General features: G+C 34.5%; 1 protein-coding gene and 1 long non-coding RNA gene across 7 annotated transcripts in view; both read left to right on the top strand.

Moving 5' to 3' along the window:
* Nucleotides 1-22,048, top strand: part of Mi-2 (chromodomain-helicase-DNA-binding protein Mi-2 homolog) — a 30,639-nt gene that overhangs the window by 174 nt on the left and 8,417 nt on the right. The gene's annotated exons all lie outside the window — the stretch shown is intronic.
* Ell2_2 (RNA polymerase II elongation factor Ell) lies at nucleotides 22-21,147 on the top strand. Of its 6 annotated transcripts, XR_008470901.1 has the most exons (5): nucleotides 22-2,588; nucleotides 10,228-10,502; nucleotides 10,616-10,768; nucleotides 11,695-15,195; nucleotides 15,232-21,147. It is a non-coding gene; the product is annotated as an RNA polymerase II elongation factor Ell (long non-coding RNA). The 6 variants fall into 6 exon arrangements; XR_851978.3 differs by having other exon boundaries at nucleotides 10,244-10,502; nucleotides 11,695-21,147; XR_003752625.2 differs by having other exon boundaries at nucleotides 10,616-10,759; nucleotides 11,695-21,147.

The raw sequence follows: 22,048 nt of genomic DNA, 5'->3' as shown, positions 1-22,048 counted from the left end.
TTTGAAAGACTTGTATTTGTGGAAAGAAAGTAGTGAAAAAAGTTTTGTGGTCATTCTTGGCGACGTCGACGTCTACGCGTTCGAGGGCGCAACGAAAACCATAGACCATGGCGCTGAAATCGGCAATAGTCGCAGCAGCAATCGTCTATTTCTTCTAGTCCGCATTTTCGTTGGTAATACATGTGTCCGTCCTCTGGTCATGTGTGCATAAATTGCGCCAATTTTGCGCATATATTTATTAAACTATAGTAAATAATTTGTGTGCGCTAAGTTCTCAAATATATGTTAATAAAAAATATATAATGTTTGATTTTATGGTTTGCATTTGGCCGATTTCATTGCATTTTTGCCTTACGTTTTCGCCATTTTCATAATTTCAAAACACATACATCTTTCTCTTTCAGTCTGATATATATTTAATATTATTTACGCATATATTAAGTGCAAAGTAAGTTTAGTGTGCTCGCTTTATTGAAAAATGCATCTGAAATAGCAATGAAACCTATCGGAATTGTAACATGAGTGGATCAAAACAGAAGAAAACATTAGGGAGAATCCAATAAAAACATTGAAAGCAATAGAATACTTTTTTGTACATTCCGTAAAACAACAAATTCCGTAAACATTTGTGATTTTATTATAATAATTTACATTATTAGCATAAGTTTTATACTTCATTAGAAAAATATTTGGCGTATACTAAATTCTTGGAAGAAGATTGGATTCTCGCGGTTATCTAAACGCTTTTTTTACCTTTAAGCAAGCATTATCAATAGCATTACCAGTACACATTTTTTCTGCTAAATAACAACATCTAATTTCTCGATCATTGTTATGGTTTCTCAAGAGTGTTATATATTGCATTATTAAATCATAAAATACATTTTAAGCGTATTTTTAATAAATATGCGACTGCTGTTTATTGTGTAACAATATACATATGTAGCAATTATTTCCGAGAATATCTTAGAGAAAAGAGCTTTGAATTTTGTTGAGTTATTAGACATTCGTCTGCTTTGTTTTAAAAAGTTTACGTTGCTTACGTATTATCGCCACCGAAGCATAAATTTAAAGCAATCGTGACCAACCGCGGTATTTTATGTATTGTCGTTTAGGACTACTTTCTGCATTGGCGGTCTTCGAACTCCTTTTAAAAATTAATACTTTTTGGAATAATAACGCAGTGGTGTCCTTAAAACATGTAAGTGTCGTGCTTTTAATATGTAATTAAACATTTTACTTTTAATAATCGCCTTAATGGAAATGACATGGAAAACCAATACATATGTTCTCCCCTCCCTAATATGTCTTTCACATTTGTTATTACATCAGTATTGTTCCTAATGTTGAACATTCCTGTATGAAGAGAAATTTCGGAAATTGAAACAATTTCGTTTCGTTCTCGTAGTGATAACAATATATTGAAATGGTAAACAATTTAGTTGGTTGGTAATGGAACGCTATGATCCGTCTATTAAATTATTTTTGAGTATGTTGGGGAAAAAACGTTGGGAATGGAAATACCAACAAGTATATACATATTTATATACACATGCGTATCTGTCAATTCAAATGTTCGAGCAGACAATTGGGTGATGGCTTTACTTCCTACAAACTGTTCATGAGTTGCAAAATATAGGAAAGTACATATATATTTACATGAATTAAAAGCTTCACTTCTATTTTTCAACTTGACCAACTGTCAACTGCCTTTGTAAATATTAAGCATTCAAAATGAAGGTTATTTATGCTTTGAAGACCTTGTTTATTGAAAATACAATTTTTTTTTTAATATATGGGACAACAAAAACTCGGATGTTTTTCTCTCAATTTGCAAACATACGTACTTATATGAATCATAGTACATATTAGCGAATGTGTTCCGCTGTCTCTTATTTGACTGACAATTTAACATGCTGTTGCATACCATATGTGTATACCTGTTACCTTTTCGTACCAAGTTGAGCCGCAGATCATTTTTGATACGCTAATGTTGGCTCTTTTACACTCATTAAGTGCACTAAATCGTTAAAGCGATATTTACATTAAGACCAACGTGTGCAACTACTCGTTCGTATAAAAATACATATCCATACATTCTACGTTGTGCCAAACTCTCAATTATTTCGACTTTGTGTCATTTGTCAGATTATTGAGTGCGCGTATTCAAAATTAAGAGCGCGCACTGACATTTTTTTTTTAATTATATAGTATGTTCAACTGTTCGTATTAATGACCCTTTGGTGGTGGCTCGTTGCGTTTGTGCATTCCCAAGCACTATGAGTTACGGCTGTTTTCTTATTCACATAAATACTTATGGAATATTGTGTTCCACATGTCACAGCATCCCCTAGCGAGCGGCGAGCGGCGGTTAGACAGCAGTTGAGCGAGCAAGCGAGCGAGTGTGAGTGAGTGAGTGAGTGAACCATAGCGAGTGAAATGGGCCGCCGTGAGAATTGTTCGATTCATTGTTGCTTGGACGTGGCAGCCATGACGTGATTTCTGATTTCGACTTGGGGAACTTTATTGTGAAAATATCCATAAATTCCTTAAAAATTGCGTTTTTATTCGCGTAAATAACTAATAAGGTGTGTAAATGATATGTAACATTGATTGCGAGTGAATATTTTGTGTTTATGGAACAGTGGAGTGATTAATTATAGAATTGTGAAAATTTAAGACAGCGAAAAAACGTACAAGAGAGAAAGGTGCGTGCTCTAGTGAAAAGGCACTTTATAAAGTTCTGTTTTCTAAGGACAAGCAAAATATAGAAAAATGATGTTAAATTAAATTAAAAAAAGTTAATTATTCATGTATAAAAATATATATTTCAAAAATTTTCCTTCGTAATAATTTCCTACTCTTGTCGCTCGCTCGTTACTTGCATGCAGTCGTATTCGCTTATGTTGTTACCCGTCTCGTTCCCGCTTGTGTCTGTGCTTCCGTCACTTTATCTTATTGTCGTGGTCGTCGTTGTCAAAGTCGCAGCCGTTAATATATACGCGCCGTAGTCGCTGTCATTTGTGCCGTCGTGGTATGTGTAGTTGTTGTTGGTGTCACCCTGCTTATATGTGTTTTCTCAAGTTTCGTGCAAAATCGCTCGTCGTCTCGTATCTCACAACGCCGTCTTCCATCGCCCGTATCTTGGTTGTTTCGTTTCGACACGACTCTTCAACTTTTTAACTGTGACTACGAAAATAATACATTTCCAAAATAGATATCCTGGATTAAAAAACTATTATTTTTGTAATATATTTTGATTCAGTTGTTGAATAGGGGTGTGGCATAACATAGGTGACAACCGAAAAGGTATACTAAGTGTAATAGGGACTGTTCTTTAAGCCGATATGGCTGATTTCACCACCTTGTGTGAGTAGGGGTAGAAAATATGCCAGACATAAGTAGTACATTCAGACATACTACATATTTATACTATATACATATATAATTTTCAAAATGCATTGAAAACGTGGGCCAAAATTAGTTGAATGATTATGCATCATGTTTTTCCAAATATAGAAAAAATTATTTTAAAAGAGTTTTCCTAGTTTACATTATTTTTTTTTAGATCTTACTAACTACGAAGGTATGATTACTGTAGTTACAATAGGCAAGCATATGGTAATGATGCCTTTAATATTAGAAGAGAACAATTAAGTAAAATCAAATGCTCGTTTTTTGAGAGCATAATTTTATAATTTATTTTTGGATTTGCATTATTTGTTCTGAAGAATTGTTATTAGTAAAATTAAAGATTTTTCAAATTTAAGCTATGAAAATTAGTATTCAATCTAGTTAGATTAGTGTGTGTAAATTCAAACTTTCGAATCGTTGATTCAAAAATCAAAAATGCTCGGTTAATTCAAAGTAATGCCTTCATTGCAGGTGTGGAATACAATAGAATAATAGATAGAGAAATGCACTGCAACTAGGTGTAAGACTTATTCATTTAAATGGTTTTTCATTTAACTCTAATATCTCTACGGAATAAGACGAAAAAAAGTTAAATTTTAAATATGTATTTACTCTTTAATGTCTTATTGGCTTTCGGCAGTTAAATAGAGTAGTTCCATATAATATAATATGTGCAATAGTTTTCCTCCTCATCACTTATAATAATAACTGTGCTTACTTTTCCAATATTGACGCAAATTATTGAGAAAATGTGCTAATAAATCACATTTCATATGTGGTAAATTCTAGTACATTTCAATGATTCATTTATGCATAAATAAATGCGTGATTATTCACATATAATACTAAATAATGGAAAGAGTAATGTTTTTTGAAATAATTCTTTTTTAATAAACTGTTCTTTACAAAAGCTAAAGTTTTGTGTCGGTTGACTTAAAAAGTATAGCTTTAATTTGTAGAAGTTGACTCATTTGTAGTCAATCAATTTATTTTCTGCTACATAAATGTCGTTTTTATGAGGTTTCTTCATTGTTTATTAAAACAAATGGCAAAAGCACATTACATAGTCTATAAAAGTTACTATTTTCGACAATTCCCATATTAGGTATGATTGTTTCCGATGAACATTGCGTTGAAAATTCGTAATTAAAAAATAAGAGTTTGCAAGATTTACGAAGTAAAGGTGTGGTTTATTAATTAACCAAGATTAAGCCTAATGCAATTTCGAAATTACTAAATTTCACATATTCTCACTCTCGCCACATGTTGCACAGTGTATATTTGTTTCTTAATTGTTCATGTTTTCATATTTATTTGAAATAGGATCCAAAACATACTTACTTTTAGTTTTTTTCTTTTGTATGTTACTAAATTAATATATTTTCTTTATATGAACTCACAGAAACCATTTAAATTAGTCCTATTACATGCAGTTACTACTGAAATTATTTTATTTTAAAAATAAATATGTATTTAATTATTGTTTTGATGAATGTTTTTAACGGGTACTCACAAAAGTGTCCACAAAAAATCTCTTTCAATATATAAACTATATTCTTATAATGCCAAGAATAGATTTTTGAAAAAGATTATAACATTTTGGCATGATTAATATTTCAAAAATAATTTTGAATACTATGAATTTTGTTGGTCAAAGATTTTTTATTTAAACTAATTCGTAATGATTATTTATAAGTGGAAGTGGTAGATAAGTATTTATCGTCCCTGAGTTCACAGTACTCACAGGTTAAGAATCTTATTAAATTCATTTACCTTGTGCACACATATGAGAGTATTTTTATTAAATTTACCAAATGACACCGAAAAGCCGAAAGAGAAGAGGAAAACGTGTGCATATGTACGTAAATACATACATATGAATATATATAATAAAATGCAATCAGACAAAAAAAAGAATATACTAAAAATAAAATTTCATCGGGAATTGGAAAAATTATAAATTACTGGTAGGCAGATACAGCAGAAAAATTAAAGTAAATGAAACAAAATAAAACAATAAAACGCACTGTGGTTGCTGTATTTAATTTTATTTGTTGTTATTGCTGGTTTTGGTATAGTATCTATACCGTTCGCCGAATACGCGAGGTATTCGCTGAATTTGAAGAAAAAATATATATAAAATTATATAGCAACAGCGTTGCAAAGTGAAGTATATGAAACGAAAAGCACACACAAGTAAAACAAGACGAAACAAAAAAACAAAAAGAAAAATTGTTCGAAATAAAAACGCAAAGAAGTGAAAGTATTGTTTGTACGACGACGGTGCAGCAGCATTCATAAAGCAATTCGTCTACACATTAAAACTGGCGTCTATCCGTACATTTGTCGTCGAGTCTGTTTTTACGGTCGTTCGTACGTTCGTTCGTTCATTGGAACGTTTGTGCAAGTATGCAATCAGTACAAAAAACAACAACACAAAATATGTAGCAAATTCGACCCAGTCCGAATAACGTGAGTGAATTGCTCGTCGTCGTTTTGTCAGTCGATTAGTTGGTCTATTTGGTCATACACTTTTAATAGTATGAATTCACATAGATTTTGATTCCGTAGTGGCATTTGGCTGCTTTTGTTGTTGGATTGGTACGCTAGCTCACCTATTTTTCTGTGTGCCACCATCATCATCTCCATTTTCGGTCATAAGTGCTTTGCATTGTAATTTTTACTCGACAGTCCTCAACTATACCATTGAGGGGTAAACCTATCTAATTCACAATGTATAATAATTTCATATAGTTTATACTCTTTGCCAAGGTGAAATAAACACTTTGATTAATAGTTATGCTCGCCTATTATGTTTCCAGGAAACAATTCAGTTCATAACAATTTATCTTAATTTCTCTAGTTCCTTTTTTGTAGTCTTTATTAAAATTCATTTTAGTTCCAAATTGGTATTAAATTTGCCTCTGGTTCAATATTATAAAACATCTTTTTGAAATAGATTTTTGAGTTAAACACTCACCAACGTGAGAATATTTAATAAAAATTATATATTATCCGAATAAAATCGCCTCAAATAGGTTATTTTTTTAGATAGCAAAGGGGAAAGGTCGTGCATTTAAGGAAACATTTAAATAAATTGATCTCGATATAATTCCATGGTATCTATATAATTGTAACACAGCAAAATATGTTTCGGTCGACTTTCAAATCTAATTATGAGTTGAAAACTCGTATTGGAATTTCTGAGAAGACTCTAACTCGAAAGATACTTGATTTAGTAAAAACATCTAAATGCGGTTGGTCCCAATAAAATAACGGTTGTAGTATTAATGCTTATGCTCTAATTCTTCGTTTTCGATTGTGGTCCGTTTGTCAGTGCGGTAGTTGATTATACATGTGTTACTTACATTTGGGGTTACCCACATGTATGTACATATGTATCATGCATAGGTATGCTCATACATACAACTTGTTACATTTGTATGTGTATCAAAATGGCCCCACATGTGTATAAGTATCGTATAAAGATAAAAAAACGGCCATACATGTGCAGCACAACCTTAAACCAAAACCCCAAAGCCAACGCCAGTCACAATCGCAGTTGCTATACGAATAGAAACTACTTATATTCACTAGCCATTATGTGTATTTACGTATTTCACTGGCGGTCTGTCAGTTCGTCTGTTTGGTCGTTTGGTTACTGATTTCCTTGTTCAGTTTTTTTCTTGTTATTTTATTAAATTGTTTCAGCGTCGAGCTTTGTGCTTCGAATTGTCTTAGCTTGAAAACTTGTTTTTTCGCGTTGCGCTTTATTGTATTTTTTCTCATTCCAGCATGCCAACTCTTTCGCATAAAGCTTAAATTATATTTCGAATGCAGCTTTAGGGTAATTGGTGCAATACTTTTGTAATTGTTATCGTTTTTAACATACATTCTTCATAGTTTTCCTATACCGTATAGTTTAGTGAGCGCCGTAGATCTTCAAGCACGACGGCATTTGGTATGCCCGCACCTATTTGTGAGAGCGTGTAACTAAGTATATTGCAGCGATATCTCATTGAGTTAAATAGTTCGAGTCTTTCTATGGTTAGCATTTTTATATAGCCTTGTTGCCCCTTCCAAAAAATGAAATCAAGTTGGAGCAGCGACTATTGTACTCCATGTGTGCAGTTATGACCGTTAGCAACGATCGCTAAGCTGATCGGCCAGTCATAATACTAACGAACGTTTATTAGCTCGTTGGTTGGGTGGATTGTAGTGTTATTTCGTATATTTATTCTGTCTTCTCTTTTTTATAGTTGAGTAGCTAGCCCCATATCTCATTTGTTTTATACAACTTACCTTCTTCAATGTTCGGTATAGAAATACATAATTATGATTGCGCCAGTTAGTCGATGAATCCGCATTGCGGGCATTGTTTATCAAGGGACGCGTTTAACCGCAACGAAGCCTCAACAACGTAAAGAGTGGCGATTAGGTGTAAATTCTTATGCTGTTGTATTACTATAAAAATTTGCATAAAGCTTTGTTGACAGAATACTGCTATAGTGATAATTCATTATTACATTCTGACGATTTATTTGGTATATTTCCTACTACTATTTGTTATTTTCATATATTGGCTATTGATTCGTAAAATATTTTCCTGGAAAAAATTTTTATTCTTTAATAGTCTTTTCGCACAACCAAATTAATTGAGAACCATGCAATAGCCCTGGCCCTTCTCACTTAACTCGATAATCGATCAGCTGTTATACATATTTGTTTTTGCATTTCATAAGAAATTGGCGACATATACCGTCGAGTAGTATTAAAGCTATTTTATCAAAAAATACAGACAACTCCCAGAGTTGCATTTCATTTTCAACTCGATTAAAATTCGATTAAAAATTAATGCATAAAAATTAGATTTTTATTTTTTATTGTAAATCGATTAAAATCAGCGCTTTAATCTAGCAAAGCCCGCTAAATTGATCAATTAGGTCTTGTGCGGAAAGGCTATAATATTAAGTCTCTGTTGCATCAGTATTAAATATTCCCCAATGCTATATGGGGTGTCTGCACTTGATGTGATATGAATACGGATTTGTTTCGGTTAAGTAGCGCTGACTCATAGTAACCGTTGTACACAGTATCAACGTTTTTAATTAAAATTAGAATTTCTCGATTTTTTTTTAATATTGTGATTTTAATCAGTATGAGCTATATCCACATTATACTAAACGCTTTGCGAAATCCCCCATTCAACATACATGTATTTGTTCCGGCAAACGTGCTTGCTGCTATATGACAGTTTGAATATTAGAAAAACCAAAAAAAAAAAAAAAACTTAATTATTATACATTGCTTGATTTCATTTCGTAACGACAATCTTCTGCATAAGCTACTTTACTGCCTTTTGCTCGAGATATTTAAGTATGTATAAATCTATGTATGTATGTATGTATGTACATACACTGCAAATATGTGTGTTCCCATTTGTATGTATACAAATTTATTAAAAACCTGAGCATTAGCCAGCACCGTATCACAATTACAATATATAACAAAAATATAAAACTTGTTTTGCTGGATTTTACTTTTCATATCAGCTGTATTGAGTTTGAACTAAATGACTCTGCGCTCACAAACTTTGCGCTCTCTCGCTTACCGTCGATCGAAATCGTACTAATACTATTATGCACATTTGCATTTACATATATATACATGTATATACGTATGTATCTTCTTAGATACTCTCAGCTAAACAGACTTTCATACATATCCCACTCTCTTCATTGAGTTTGGCCCCTCTTCACATCTTCTAACTGTCTTTTTCACACCTTTGGCATTATAAACATTTGCCTTCTCACTCTGAAGGTCACACGAATCAATCGAACCTCCAACAAAGTAATTGCTTTTAACTTTTGGTTTTCGATTTTGGGTTATGAATGAAACAATTATGAAAAAATTGTAGTAACATTAGAGAAATTGTCGAAATGCATACAATTCTTTTCAAAGAAAATATGTTAATGTTAGAGACGATCTTATCATAACACTATATACAATATATATAAATGTATGTATGTATTTGAAAATGGTATGCAAGCATTGTAATTGTTCAATTATCAAACATATTATGTATATCTACTGTCCACGGACTGTTCCAAATTTTCATTTTCCTGTTTAGGTTATACGACAAAAACAGGGTCCTTAAAGTGTGTAGACAACTTAGAATTAATTATAGCTATATCTCGCCGATAAAAGTATAGATTGTCCAATAACTAACACGTGTATATTGGAAAGACATGACTTTAGTAAACTTTTATGTGAAAGGTTTCATATTTTGCACTCGTCTTTAAGTATAAAGTTAAACAAACCCAACAACCACTTTTATTAAATCATATTTAAAAATATTCCCTGAAACTTATGTTAGGTTAGGTTGTAAGGCTGTTCATCATCAAATATTTGTTGAAATAAATTCTTGAAATGAACAGTATTTTTTTATCGCGAAAGATAGCTTCGCAATTTTTAGCCGCTTAGAAAATGCAAGAAGTTAACAACAACAAGTTTAATTTTTGTTTATGTGACATAATAATATAAAAAGTGAAAATAGTGCAAAAAATTGATAATCACGACGAATAAACAAATAATACGATAAGAAATTAAACGCGCAAACGGTACTGCTTATGAGTGACAATTGAAAATAGCTTTGCATTCAAACAAAAACAAAAATCGGTATTAACCATTGATAAAGTGACGCAAGGAGACGGAGCCTACGTAAAAACAGTGCAAAAACGGCGAGCGACATATTTCTATATATAATTAAAGCAGAAATCATTTTATATAAATGTTGTATTTTCTACAAAAAAGCTCTTTCACACCGCAGAAACACATGTAGTCTAAGAATCCCAAGGAATGAAAAAGAACATCGGAATAATATCAGAATTAGTACGTCAATAAGTCCAAAATCACCAACAACGACACCACGCCAACCAGCCCAACATCAAATCAATCGCAACAATTGACAAACCAGTAACAACACAAAAAGTGCATACATTCTCTAACAGGGCAAAGTAGAGTGTGTGAAGAGCGATAAGGCGGCTTGAATTTAAAAGAGTGCTATTTTGCAGTCCAACAAACATACAGTAAGCAAATGAATTATCAAAAAATAATGTATAATGTTGCTTTAATTCTTCCATCACAAGCAACGCAAAATAGTAAAATGTACTTTGCATATACTAATGTACACATTTTATAGAAATTTTCGTCATCACCTCAAGAGGCAATTTTGTATGCTAACAAGCAAGTTTTCTACAACAACACTCCAAACATCTTATATTTCCACTTGATTTTGTTCGTCCTGAATTGTACGTCCAACCATCAGTGTCGACGTCACCAAAAGGTACATAAAGTGAGTTGCTCAATAGTTGGTATTTGAACGGTGTATATTTAAAAAAACATTTTTTAAACCGAATTGAACTCGAAGTGTTATAGTTTTTTAAGTAGAAAAACAAGTATTGAAATTAAAGATCTAAATTATAGAATGAATCATTGAATATTCGCCTAGAAAGCCTCAGACTGTTATCAATTTTTGAATTTTCACCGCTTAGGCGATGAGAGCCGTTTCCACCAACACTATTCATCTCTCCGTTTTGAAATTTGGTGCCACTTAGAAGTTCCAAGTGCTGCACGTCACTTTCCCCTTGGTCTCTGGAAAGGAGTGGATGTCTTCCTCTTCCGCGAATCCCACCAGCGGGAAAGAAAGATTTTTGATTTGATTAGATTAGATTAAAATTCGGCGGACCACATTGTGACTTATGGTCTATTGCATCTCCTCTAATCAAAGTAACAAATTTAACCCCGTTATGTCTCGAATGTTTAGTAATGTTCGATGAGATTTTACACATAATGTTAATTTTTATGGAACTTGTTTAAACGAGTAAACGCACGAATCATCTTATACTGTTTTTCGAACCGTAAGCATCATTTTGCCACCTGTCTTAAAAATACGTAACGCTTTCTAGTCTGATATAAATTTTAAGAGTCGACAAATATCAATGATGAGATCGCTGTTGAAAAATTTAGTAATGAATATATTGTATAAATAAGACTTAATATCAACCCTATCATAAAACAGTATTAATGTAATTTTCAAAAATCTTCGAATCACACATTATTATTTCCCGTTATTCTTCAATACAAATACAATTTGAATAACCGCAAATGCGCGTTAAAGAGCAATTCGGTTTTACATAAAAAAATGCATTTTTTTTTAATATTGCTGTCAATAACCCCTACTCAAGTACATTTTTTTACCAATAAAGCATTTTTTTGTAGAACTCTTTCTCGTCGAGCAAAGTTCCTTCAAAATTCATAACAAAAAAACAACAAGGTGAAACAGCGACTAGTGGATATTGGAAGCATTTTTGGCAAACGGCAAAGAAAATCTATCTTAAAATATACGTAAACAATACCGTAATATTAATATAAGAAACAACAACGAAGCAGTAGTGATCGAAAAGTACTTGCTAGAGAGCAGCTGAGAATAAGTTCCAGCGAGTGTTTGCAAAACCAACTACAACAACAACAAAATAATCGAGCGGTCGAGTCAATTCGAAAATAGTCATATCTGTAGAAAAAGCAAGATCCATCAGCGTTTTTTGTAGGTGTGTATGTTTATATGCAACACACCCAACGCCGCCCCGCTACACCAGATTCATTTTGTTTTGTCATTCGCTCGTTAATACATAATTTACTCGTCGTTTTTCAACGAACGTGTTTATTAACACAGCTGGTAAAGTTACAGGTAACCAGCAAATTTTGAGAGAGAAATACTCTAGAGAATAAGAGAGTGAGTGACACCAAGACTATAAAATTTAGTAAATGATCGATTTTATGAGAGGGTGAATATACATATTCGTATGTTAAATAATACTGTATAAGAAAAAAAACTGGTTTGTGTTACAAGAAAAAGGAAAGCAAAAAATTTGCTTAACAACAACGAACATCACAATAACTGTTGGTCTGAAAAAAAAGAAATTCTCTTCCAAGACAAACCACAGAGCCGATTATACGTTGTTTTGTGTTTCAAAGTTACTTGGTTAGGGTGCAATTTTTTAGAAAAAAAAATAAGTGCCTGTCAAAAAGGGTAGAGAGTGCAGTTTGATTGAAAGAGTGTAAAAGGTCAGAGAGTGATCGTACAGTGGATTGGAGAAGAAGAGCGCATGAAATAGGAAGAGCGAGGATAGAGAGTACAAATTGCAAACTTGTTTCATTCGACTTTGTGCTGATATGTCAACATAAAACAACAAATAGTGACAGCAACGTATAAGCAGTCGGGGAGCAACAACAAGTGATACAAAGCACGTACTAAACTGAAATTAAAGTAGCAGTAACAGCAGCAGCACGAGCACAACAACAACGACAAAAGCAAGGCAAGCAAAGCACTACCTAACCAAACAACCAACTAACTAGCCAGTCAAGCAAGCAAGCAACCGCTTGGAAAACAACTCGTTTCGATTTCGTTTCACAGATACCTTTCGGACGTCGATAAAGATACCTTTAATTTAAAATGAACTTAAATTAACATATACTATATATGATTGCGTCGCGCACACCATATAATCGAGTGGAGAGAGAGTGAATGAATTGTGATTCAAAAAGTTATTTAGTTTTTTAGAAGCCGAAATAAAAAATCACGCAATAGAAAATTGTACAAATTATAGTCGTAATAAGTGCTCCACATAAAAAGTGTAACTTCGAAACGTAGATTGTGTGCTGAATGCTGAAATTGATCAAAATTTTGCAAGAATAAAATTAATATAAGTTTTTTAATCAAAAGCTAAAGCAGTAGCACAGTAGATACATTAATAATATTTCAACAAAAAGAGCAAAAGAAGCAAAAATCATAAAAACCACAAAATCCCCAGAGCACCAAGAGCAAAAAAAAAAAAAAAACAACAATAACTAATTGAAGAAACGAGCAAAAATTCCGCTTATATTAAAATGAAACGTTGACAGAAACAACAGGAGATATAGAAGAAATAAAAAAACGCAACGCTATTGTTTTTGTTTCTTTCATTTTGACATTCTACAAGTGTGTGCATATTGAATTAAATATATATTATAAAAACCATACACAAATGACTTTTAGCAATAACAACAATAGCAGCTGAAACTCAAAGACAACGTCGCCACATATCTATATACCAACATAGAAACAAAGCGAAAATACAACCACAGCCAAGTAAATATTGTTGTCTTGCTTTAACACACCAAATGTAGGCAGTGACAAATGGAGATACGTACAACGTATCTTGCAGATACCACAACTGTTTGTACTTTCATCAACAGTAGTAGTAGTAGTAGTAGCAGCAGCAGCAACAGTAGCAATCACAGCTACAACTATAACTACAGCTATAATAGTAGTGGCAGTAAATACCAACAAAAACAACGACTAAATATACAATTAATATAAAAACATAAAAACAACAATAGCCAATACAATTACACAAATATAATACCAAAAACACAGTAATAACACAACCGCAGTGGCAGAATCACCAGCAGCAGCAAAATCCATGCCTACCTTAACCCAATTAAGTAATTTCATTATTATTTAACAAGAAAATTCGTATTACTTTGTGTACCAAAAATACCTAAATTCAAATACCTATCTCAGTGTAATTGCATCTAATGTAGATTTTACCCGTGAAATAATAAAAGAGAACATTAAAAAATTATCACGTCGAACGACGGTGAGCGACGACCAAAACAGCCAACAAGGGCATAACCAATACACAAATAGGCCACACATAAGACGGTGAACAGCGGCTGCGAAAAAGCCCCCCTAATACAGACAGTAAACAGATCAGCAGGCGTGTCTGTGTCTGTGACTATTTTTTATTGCACACCGCATACGCACACATTAACAAAGCGTGATCCACAGTCGAATTAATTGGAAAAAGAAAGAAAGAAGGCAAATTTTTTCGTCGCAGTATTGCTTATAGAATCGAAAAACTTATAAGATATACTATATATCGTATCGAAAGAAACATTTTAAAAGTCTAATCAAAAGCATTAAATTGCATATACGATCAAGACTCGTCAATAATTTTCGCCGCAATCGCTGATCATAACCAATGAAAATCACGCGTAATCATCATTCACAGTGGATACGGAAGTGAATAAAAAACACACAATAATAGTGTCCAAGAAAAGTTACTCTTCGTAGTGAAATCAAAAATTTACAACAACAAAGTCAAATAAAAGACCATAGCAACAAAGACGTCAAATTAGTGTTGCAACTACGACAAAAAAAAAAACCTGTCGCTACACAAATTTAAAAAACGCCCAAATTCAGCTAAAGAATTTTCTGCAACGATCTTTCCTCCAAACAATACTAGCGCAGGCGTTAACAAGTATACACGTGGAATGATTGATTCCTCAACAGTTAACACTACACGTAAAGGTTCCAGAAAAAACAATTCAATTGAAATCGAGTAAAACTCGATTAACAAATATTTAAAACTATAATCAAAATAAATACAACAAAGGTTAAAAGAGAATCACTGCAATACTACCACGTCCTAAGAGTTTGTATTGTTAAAAATCTACTACAGCGGCCAACAACAACTCTTCCACGGTTGATGCTTCCTACAGAAAAGAAAAAGAAAAACAAAAACAATTAATACATAACTCGAACAAACGTAATACTTCCACAGTCGCAAATCAAACTCCAAGCACTACTTAGAAACAGAAATAAGTATCTAAGTAAAAAGTAACTCAATTGCGCCAAAAGTTTAACCAGCAACTGAAATATATAAAATATTTGGAAAGGCCTTAACTGTAATCCCACGTCGTCTAACAGCAAAGGATAACAAAAACAAAACACCTTAAGACCAGCAAGTTGTAAAGTGTGTGAATTATCTATTGAATTAATCACAACCTACCAACCCCCACGCAGTTTGATTGTATTGCGTTATGACAAATTCGATCGCCACTGCAAAATGCCCTTCAGCTCTCACGTCCGGCAACTATGGCATGTCACAAAATCGTTACTCCGATGAATCCAAGGACTATTTTTTTGTTAAACTCACAGATTCTGCCTATCGCGCCATCGAGGAATATCAACACAATGAGAATAGCAAACGCTTCACAAATGGTCAACGTCCCAAAATTCAAGTCAATGGCAATTCCGGTGTCATCTATTTTCCCACATTGGACAGCAATGAAGGTCGTAAATTTGGTTTTACTATCGATGATATTGAGGGCTCCCTTGAGTGTATACAACAGACTACAGAAGGACTCGATGTGCTCGGTTCAATACCATATCGGATGCGCATCCATGCCAACGATGATATCTATGACACGACTCGTACCAAAATGGCAATTGCCGAAGAGACGGAGAAGAGCAAATGTATACGGGAAATTAAACCAAATCAAACTGATATTGGACGTAAGGTGAAGAAATCTGTGCCGTCATCAACAGTCTATCCGCATGTGAGCCATAGTGGAAATAACAATGGCAACAACAACAACAATAGCAGTAGTAATTATTTAAGTAGCCTTAGTCGTAATAAATTAACAACGTCGCTGAATAGCAATTCGCCACCAACCACACAGCATACGTTAAATAGCGGTAGTGCAGCTAATGAACGCTTCCACAATAAGCTGGGTGGCACAAATCTATCCACATCATCCTCATCCTCACGTTCACCTAATCCCACGCTACTCGGTGGTTCGGGTACAATTGCCAGTGGTAATAGTAGCACCAATAATCGTTATGGCAACGGTAGTGCGAGTAATATATATTCTCAGAACAACGTATCACCCTCGCTACCATCGCTAACGTCCGCCTCATCGCTCTCTTCCACACTGGCGGCTGGCATCGCCAATGGATATGCGTCAGCTACACAACATAATTCGCCAAACGAATCCTCCACATCTACATTAGTTAATAGCAGTGTTAACAATAAACAGTCACGGCTAGGCAGTAATGCAGTGGGTGGTAATGGCAATTTTTCACGCGCTGGAAGCGGTGGCTCTTTCTCTAGTAACGGTACGAAGGCAGGTGGTGGTGGCACAAAAGGTGGCACTGCATCAAATGCGAATGGTGGAGGTGGCAAGTTACCTGATATATCGCGTCGTAAAATACGTGAACGCCTTATCCACTTACTTGCCTTGCGACCGTTCAAGAAGCCTGAATTATATGCACGTTTACAAAACGAAGGATTACGTGATCGTGAACGCTCACTTATAAGTAATATACTTAAGGATATTGCACTTTCACGCGATAACACGTATAATTTACGGCGCCAAATGTGGAATGACGTAAACGAAAATTGGCCATATTACACAGAGCAGGAGTTACAGCAGCTGAAACGTCGCAAGCCACAGAATCTAACGCCACCATTGAGCTCAGACGCGGGCAGCTCGACGTCGGGCCAGAGTCCAACTTCAACACACACGGGCAGCCCACCGCCATTGTCGGGCGGTGGTGGTATGAATGGCGGCAACAGTTTGAAACGCACTAGTGTGGAGTACGATGAGCATTTTCCGCCGAAGAAGCAACGAATTAGTCATATTCCGGCTACAGGCGGCGCGGGTGTGAATCGCATGAATGCAGCGAACAATGCTGGTGGTAGCGGTACACGTACCGGCGCCAATTTTGGTAACATGAACAACAGCAAAAATAGTGGCAACTCCAACTTCTCAATGCAGCGCAGCAAACATACAACGGCGTCAGCATCTACCTATTCTCCACAAGGTCCTAGGAACACTACACAAACTAATGAGAATTCTGGCAACAGCGATCTAAGCTACAATGTGCTCAATAATATGGACGATTTTATGCAGAATTTAGAACATCCGCAAGGAAGTGGTTATAATACAGCTCATGGCAGCGGTAGTAGCGGCAACGGCAATAATGCACGAAAATCCAATAGTAGCGGCAACAGTAAATCCGCCGGCAGCAATCCGAAAGAAAATCGTCACTCTGGCAACAACAGCAGTGTGTCCAGCGCAACGACAAACATTTCGCCGAAAAATAATACCAACAGTGGCAACGGGAACAATAGCAATTATAATGTACAAGAGCATGAAGGCAGCAGTAATAATATGAAGCATACACTAAAACGTGGTCCATTAGCAGGCTCGCCGAAGAGTTCCTTGCCGTACGGAGTTAATTTCGTACCAGAGTCTAGTAGTAGTAGTAGTAATAATAGAACTGCAGGACGTGATAATAGCAATCGGAGTGGCAGTGGCAGTGGTAGTGCGAACTACCGCCACCAATCGCCCAACTATGCGCAGCATCAGCAACAACAACAACAAAAGTCAAGTAATAGTGTCATATACTCGCCAAAAATGCACGGAACTGCGAACGCCGTTAAAAATGAGCGTGAAGAGCATGTGTCGGCAGCGAGAAGTAGTAGCAACAACAAAAGTCAGACAACGTCCCGTTCAATGGGCTCATCAGCGGCGGCGTCATCAGGTAGTAGTAGTAAACAACAAATGCGTGGAGTTGGTGTACGCACACCTACACCACCCGTACAAGAACAACAACGGCACTTGCAACAGGGTACACATTACCAATCGCAACAAACGCATTCCGCCAGCACAAACTCCCCAGTGCAACGGCATAACCAACAATCTACCCAACAACATCTCCATCAGCAGCAGCAGCAGCACCAGCATCAGCAGCTCCAATTTGAAAGTAATGCTCAACTGCCGATCACGCAGCATTCCGCCATCACCGATCCAGTTGACGTAGACGCCGCCGAAATGCCCAACTATGATTTCAGCAGTTACACAGCAATCACAAGCATCGAACAGCGACGCCAATACAAGACTGAATTTGAACGGGATTACGATGAGTATCGCCAACTGTTAGAACGCATCGAAGATGTACGCCGCAACTTCCAGGTGCTGGCTGATCAATTGCAACGTGCACCACAAGGTTGCTCCGATTACGAGCATATTAAGGAGCAAATTGTGGCCGAATATGAGCGTATTAACAATGAAGAAGAGTTGAAGCGCGACAAACAACGTTTTGACTACTTGCATGCTAAATTGGCGCATATAAAGCAGCTGGTGACCGATTATGATAAACAATTGACATCGATGGCGGCGGCTGCTGCTGCGGTGGCGGCAGCCCAACAGCATCAGCAGCAGCAACAACAACAGCAAGAGCAACAATTCTTGCAACATGCCTCCACAACGGCGGCTATGCATATGGCAGCCGGTGCCACGTCACACTATGTAGATGGCAGTACGAATGTTTTGACCGCTGCGACTGCGCATAGTGCACGTGTCTCGCCGATGGTGAGTGGCAGCGAAAGCAATCATTCACCACCAAGTGGCTATCAAAATCAAACGCAATACTATATGCAACAGCAACAACAACAACAACCAAATCATATAACACAACACCAACAAGAGCAACATCAGCACAATGATGAGAGCTTACATAGGAAGAAGAAACATACACACAACACCGTACAACGGCACCACAACCAACAGCAACAACAACAACAGCAGCAGCAGCAACAGTACTATTTGTCGCCGGACAACCAAACACACGCGTCATCTTTCGATGAACAACATAATAATAATAGCGCACAGCAGCACCAGCAACAGGAACAATACAATGGTCATCATCATTATCAGGGCAATAATAATAATAATAATCAACATAATAATGATGATTCCGATTCAGATGATTCTTCCGACTCAAATGATGAAGATTCTAACGATGATGACTCAAATGATGACGATGATGATAACGGCTCGGAACGTGATTCGAACAATGATGATGACGTCAATGAACACTTTTGATTTTGTGCTTGCTTATTGGAGTGAGACTTCTTTAATATAAATATGAGTATAAAAACAAGAATACGAGTGTAATTGAAGAGAAGTAGGATGTTTTGTATGAGTTTGCAAGCGTGGCGTATTTATGCTATTAGTGATTGTGCCTAGTTTTATATTTGAACTTAACTCGCTAACGGTTTTAATATGTTGGTATTACTGGCTATCATTGCATTTTTGAATGTAGTACCGCCGACGACGGCACGCCTGCAGCAAAAACACACAAGTGCATATACAGAAATATACTTACTATAACGTAAATAGGTTGCTTTTGTAAATATATATTTTTTACTATAAACAAACAGCATTGATCGCTAAGACCGTTTTCACACGGGCAATTTTTGTCGCGGCAATTCTTAGTTTTATAGGAGAGGGGGACACCAAGGGAAGCGAGAGAGAGAGAAATTCTCGTCTCTTCGTCGCCCCCTCTCCTATAAAACTAAGAATTGCCGCGACAAAAATTGCCTGTGTGAAAACGGTCTAATTGTTATAAATGCGCACTGATTGCAAAATTTTCGCAGCATTAGAATTTTGTATTAAAAGCGAAGCAAAGAGGATATGAATGTGAAAGTGAATTTGAAAGTGTAAAGAGAGCGTAAAATATCCTAAAAACAAAAAAAAAATATTTTATTATAAAAGAAGAAACGCATATGTATATCGTAAAAATTTACTTACATTTAAAAATAGTATACACACATACATAATAAAATATATTTTTAAATCAATTGAAAAACAAACAAAAAAACTAGAGCAAGCAAGAAGAAATTTTAAGGAAAGAAGTAATTGTGTAATAATTAGTTTTAAATGGCAAACGCCCATATTTGTTTTAGGTTTATGCTTTTTTTGCCGTCTTACTACCTGTATAATACATAATTTGGAAATGTTTATTGCAAACCGTTTATTATATATGTATAATGGAAGGGCCCAGCTGTAATAATTAAATATTTTACAAGCAATTGTTGAACTTGAAGTTACAAACAAAAAAAAAAAAATACGAAAAAAATAAAAAGTTAAAAATATTAGTTAAATATGATATAAATAGTTTTTATTTGTTACAATTTGTTTGAATTGAAGGGCGAATGTGCTAAAATTGTATTGAGAATACATCCCCCCAACACGCGTTCAATACCCAAGTTGTATGCGCGTATACAAAATTGAAACATTTGGTTATACATATGCATATATGTACATACGTACATAAGTATAATAATTAAAAAATAAAATAAACAACAACACCAAAAAACAACAATGTAATGAAGTGCACAGTTGTAAAAAAAAGTTGAAATAATGAGCTCAATTCAGCCTACGTACTTTGCTTGCAAAAATAGGAAAGCTAAAACAACAACAAATACTTGTAACATATACATTCACACATTCACACACACACATACATATGCATGGCATGCAAAAAATATGAATGACGGAATTTTGAAGTTTATTTGTTGTATTTTATTTCTGCAGACGTTATTAGATGCATTTTGCCTTATTTTCTTGTTTAATTTTTAATTATTTCTAGCTTTTTAGTCGTTAATTGCGCACATACATACGTACGCGTATAAAAAGTATGCAAATTGTGCAATTTTTGTATAAAATTTGTGAAAGTTATACTTTTCAATTGTTGTTGTTTTTGAAAAAATTAGTATATGCACTTTTTCTAGCCGTTTTATATATACTACATACATGTTTGTAAGCATGTCGAACTGAAAAGATTTTAAAGTCAATAATCCAAAAAATTGATTTCCAAGCATCTCAAGTACTTACGTTAATATAAACGTCCAAGCAAAAGACATTATTTCTTCGAAACATGTGACAGTTCTTTATGAACAACAACTCAACCCTTAACTAATACAATTTGTATGTTTTTTGCTGCACTCGTGCTAAACTAAAACTAACCTTCAATTTAGTTAGTTGAAACTCTCTTCTCTCCACTAAGTTCGTTTGCTATTGGAAAGCTAATTTACGTATCGTATATATATAAATGATTTGTATCCTGGCGGCTAATCGGCTAATTAAGAATTGCAAATATACAACAACAACAACAACCACCACAATGGCAAGTTAATTTCAAAACACATCCTAGCTACAGTAGAGCACTTTTTAGTGCATCTGATATAAAAAAGTTACGCTTTTTTATTTGTTAAATAATTAATTTTGAACAAAGTTGCAACATTTTATAAATATACATAAATAGTATACAGTATTGTAGTAGCTGTGAGAACGTTGTATGTTTAATATATGCATATGCATAAAGCGAAAGAATAATGCAAACATACTTTTGCTTAAATTTCAATGTTGAAGAGTGACCACACAAATTGTTTGCACACTATTAATGTTAAGTTTACGCTTTTCAACACATTTGCTGGCAGTTGTTAATAGCAATTTTGGAAAATTCGAAATTTTCTTAAATAGTTTATGAGACCTTTTTTTTGGTTTTCTTTTGTTTTATTTAAATATTATTGTTAATGACTAACGCTGAGTAATTGAGATTAATTTAAAGTACATAATTTATATACTTAACGAAGAATAAATAAAAACAAAAAAATCTTTAAGAAAAACAACAAATTTGTGTTGTCACCAAACAACATTTTCAATTTGCTTCAAAACTAAAAGAACATAACTAAATGGCAAATTTACATACATACATATGTAAAGGAAACTGGTAGGGGAAATAGCAAAACTTGATATACATAATGCACATAAAGCAAAGAAAAAACTTAAAAAATAAATTTGATATATTTCATATAATTATTATTATTATTTAGTATATAGTACATACAAACACACGTAATTTTGCATAACTAAAATAAAAAAAAAAAAAACAAAA

The sequence above is a fragment of the Zeugodacus cucurbitae genome, chromosome 4 (assembly GCF_028554725.1).
Source record: "Zeugodacus cucurbitae isolate PBARC_wt_2022May chromosome 4, idZeuCucr1.2, whole genome shotgun sequence".
NCBI classification, from domain to species: domain Eukaryota; kingdom Metazoa; phylum Arthropoda; class Insecta; order Diptera; family Tephritidae; genus Zeugodacus; species Zeugodacus cucurbitae.
Note: the sequence above shows the minus strand (reverse complement) of the source record. Positions and strands in the feature narration are given on the sequence as shown.